General features: G+C 62.1%; 1 long non-coding RNA gene across 2 annotated transcripts; it reads right to left on the bottom strand.

Moving 5' to 3' along the window:
• Window positions 1-352: 352 nt before the first annotated feature.
• Window positions 353-2206, bottom strand: LOC128811518 (uncharacterized). Of its 2 annotated transcripts, XR_008438371.1 has the most exons (3): window positions 2150-2206; window positions 1495-1595; window positions 353-679 (listed from the first exon to the last, which is right to left on the bottom strand). It is a non-coding gene; the product is annotated as an uncharacterized LOC128811518 (long non-coding RNA). The 2 variants fall into 2 exon arrangements; XR_008438370.1 differs by lacking the exon at window positions 2150-2206 and having other exon boundaries at window positions 1495-1919.
• Between the last annotated feature and the right edge of the window lie 1589 nt (window positions 2207-3795).

A 3795-nucleotide genomic window follows, 5' to 3' on the forward strand; every position in this document is an offset into this window, starting at 1 on the left:
TTCACCTCCAAGAGTTATTCACAGATAAACTCCATAAATTTGGGGGACAGCCATTTTATCACTCCTGGCAGCTCTGTGCATTGCCTGCCACAAGGTGAAGCCGCGGGAGCTGGGAAGGGATGGGAAAACCAGCTCCAGAGAGAGCTGGAGCAGTGGGATGCCTGGCCAGGACCAGCTCTGCTCTGGGACAGCTGGGGCCACGGCCAGCTCGATCCTGCCCCGGCTCCTGCTGCCCACCTGGGCTTTCTGAGGCTTTGTTAGACATAGGGAGGCTTGAGAGCAGCAAACCACCTCCTCCTCCTCCTCCCTGCCTTGCCTCCATGGATGATTTATTTCGACACGCGACTCCATCCTGTTTTGCTGCATCACTCCAGGCGCTTTATTGCTTCTGGCCTGGGCTGGCGACATCCCTGCACCCATCCCTGACTTCCCGGGAGCAGAAAGGAGCCCTCAAACCCCTGCCACCGGGGCTCGTCAGGATATCAAAATGCTCCCAAGTTTTGGTGGTTAGTTGGCCTTTCCTGACCTCCCAGAGCAGCTTCCCTTCTCCTGGCCCCTTCCTTGAACTGCTGGTCCATCACTGTCTGGCAGCTTGTACCCAGGGCTCTTTAGGGTGCCCACTGCTGGGAAGAAAGCCTGTGCTTGTCAGTTCACTGGGAATATTCTGCTGGAACATCACCTGTAAAAATAAACACTTTTTAAAAATTCCCATCCTTAATTGTGCCCTGCGCTTACAAAGGTGCAGTAGCTCTAAAGGCTCCGTGAGCCCCCAGAGTGACACGGCCCTTATCCATAGTGGGTGTGTGGGCAGTGAGCTCTTGCAGATGGACACCACTGCCATCCTGGCTGTATACAGACCTGTACAGGCTGCATTCCTGCCTGGCACACTGCACCCCAGCCTGTTGCAGGACTGTCCTCCCACCAGGCACCGCTGCTGGCAGCTTGGATTTTGAACTTTAATTTTGACCAAGCTATAAGTTGTTTTATTTTCATGCTGCTGCCAGCCTGGTATTCCTTTTTCCCATGGGAAAACCAAAACTCCATGATGACTGCTGGAGATGCTAATGGGGAGGACGGGAGAGGGGCTTCCATCCAACACACTCCCTGCATCCCTCCAAAACCACCCCCTTCATTTCACAGCCTCCCTGGAGTGCCGCGCACCCATTGAGAGCGGCTGGATTAGGTATCTAAAATTCCCCGTCTTCTAATAAGGCTTTTTTCCCCTCTAAACCTGTGAGCAGGAAGAACCCCCTCCTCGTCTGGGCGAGATTTCCACACCTCAGTGGCGGTGGCGAGCGCTCTGCATGGCTCGCATTCAAATGAACTCGGCGCAGGCAGGCGGGCAGCGGTACCGGGGGGCTGCCACTCATCCCCGCTCCCACCCGGCCCCACGCCCGCGGAGCCGCTGATGTTTTTTGGGAAGGACTATTTGCCTGCCGTGGGCTTGGGGTTTCTGGGTCCGGCGGGAGCTGCGGCGTTGGGTTTCCTGTTTACCCGCGCAGCTGTGCCGGCGGTTGGAGGGAGGTCGGCGTTGGCCAAAACATCACCAGTGCCAAAACATCGCCGGTGCCCTAAGTGGCTCCGGGGTCCAAGGCCTGCGTGCAGAACCCCAACCGGCAAAAGGCTTTTAATGCAGGCAGCAGCAGCAGCGGCGATCCGCTGGTAGAGGCTGCATGCGCATACTTAATTAAACTGCATAATTAAATAACACTGCATTATTCATAGAGGTCTGGGGGGGCGTCCCCACCACAACCCGGGGGCGAGTGCCACCCCGGCCCGGCAGCCCAGGACGCGGAGGCGAAGCCCCGCGCTGGCGGCACCCGCACCCCCGCGGCCGCGGGCACGCGTGGGTGCGACGGCCTCCCGCTCGTGCCCTCCCGCAGGGCGGCAGGAAGGCGGGCAGCAGGGTGGGCAGCGGGGCCGTGTCCCGGTCCCGGTCCCGGTCCCGGTCCGGGTCCCTCCCCCACCTCGGGCCGGGTCCCCCCCGGGGGCCGCGCGGCGCCGCGCGGGCGGGGCGGGGCGCGGAAGGGGCTTCTTGAAACCGCCGCGCGCTGATTGGCGGAGCCTCGCTCCGCCCCGCCCGCTCCCCCTCACAGCCCCCCCTTCCTTCCCCGCCGCCCTCCCCGCTCCGCGGGGGCCCGGGGGGTACCGGAGGGCGCCGTCCCCCCGCCGTGCCCGCCCCCGGCCGCGGGGAGGGGCGGGGCGGGTCGCGGCTCCGGGCCGGGGCGGCCGCGGCCGCGGTGGGGGGGGGGGGGGGGGCGGCGGGGGGTGGCGGGGGGTGCGCGCCGCCGCTCGGAGCAACGGCGCCCCCTGGCGGCGCGCGGCGGCGCCGGTACCGCGCGGACCCGCGGGCGTCCCGTGTCCGTGTGTCCCTCCGTGTCCGTGTGTCCCTCCGTGTCCGTGTGTCGTCCCGTGTCCGTGTGTCCCTCTGTGTCCTGTGTCCCCCTATTTCCCGTGTCCGTGTGTCCCTCCGTGTCCGTGTGTCGTCCCGTGTCCGTGTGTCCCTCCGTGTCCGTGTGTCCCTCCGTGTCCGTGTGTCGTCCCGTGTCCGTGTGTCCCTCCGTGTCCGTGTGTCCCTCCGTGTCCGTGTGTCGTCCCGTGTCCGTGTGTCCCTCCGTGTCCGTGTGTCCCTCCGTGTCCGTGTGTCCCCCCGTGTCTGTGTGTCCTTCTGTGTCCGTGTATCCCTCTGTGTCCGTGTGTCCTCTCGTGTCCGTGGATCCCTCCGTGTCCGTGTGTCCCTCCGTGTCCGTGTGTCCCTCTGTGTCCGTGTGTCCCCCGGGGGCTCCGTGTCCCTGTGCACCCACGGGATCCTATATCCCTGTGTCCAGGAATGTCCTGTGCCCCCCCTCCCCATGAGTGTCTCTGTCCCCGTGTACCCCCAGTGTCCTGTCCTCATGTGCCCACGGGTGTCCTGTGTCCGTGTAACCCCTCCGGATGTCCAAGTGTTCATGGACTGTCCTGGGATGGCCCTGTCCTCATGTACCCCCTGAGTGCTCCTGTCCCCACGGATTCCCTGGGACTCTGCCTGCTCCTGTGGACACCTGGAGCTATTCCTGTCCCCGTGGATCCTCCTTGAAGTCCCTGTCCACACGGGCCACCAGCACCTCCCAAACCTTCTCCAGAAAGTCGTGCTTCCCCCTGGGCTTTTCCTGCTGCCCTGCAAGCACCAGGGAACCCCTGGTGCTCCCCATCCCCGTCAGGGCTGGACTCTGCCTGGGTGCCCCATGTCACATGCTGTCCCGTTCAAACCAACCCTCATTGCTCTGAGCTTTGGTGTCTCGATTAAACCCAAACTAAACCCCACAGCGAGCCAGAGTCTGGCTCAGCCCCGTGGCACACAGCTGCCTTCATCCTCTCCCTGTCAGGGTGGGCAAGCTGGCCTTGAAATTAAGTAAATACCAATGGAGGAGTTGAAAAATAGGTTACCTTGTAGTTGATTTTTTTTTTTTTTGCCTGCAGCTAAAGAAAAATTAGCCTCCCTGCTATCTTGTGCAGTGTGTTTGAGAATGTACTGGGGTGTGTAGTAGCTGAAGGGGTGGCATGACAGCTCCTTGGCCCAGCCTTTCCCACTGCCTCTCTTCTGAGATTGGCTTTTTTTTGTCCCTTTCCCCAGCAGTTAAACTCCAGGCGCTGCCAGGGAAATCGAAAGCTTTGATAGCTTGGAGGAGCCAAGAACAGGACTCCTGGCAGAGTGATGCAGCCCAGAGCCCGTGCCAGGAGCCGTGGGAGAGCCCTTCTCTGAGGGAGACCCAGGCTCGTGGGGTGCCAGCTTATCACCCTGTCCTATCACCCTCT

This window comes from Vidua macroura, chromosome 9, assembly GCF_024509145.1.
Source record: "Vidua macroura isolate BioBank_ID:100142 chromosome 9, ASM2450914v1, whole genome shotgun sequence".
Classification (NCBI taxonomy): domain Eukaryota; kingdom Metazoa; phylum Chordata; class Aves; order Passeriformes; family Viduidae; genus Vidua; species Vidua macroura.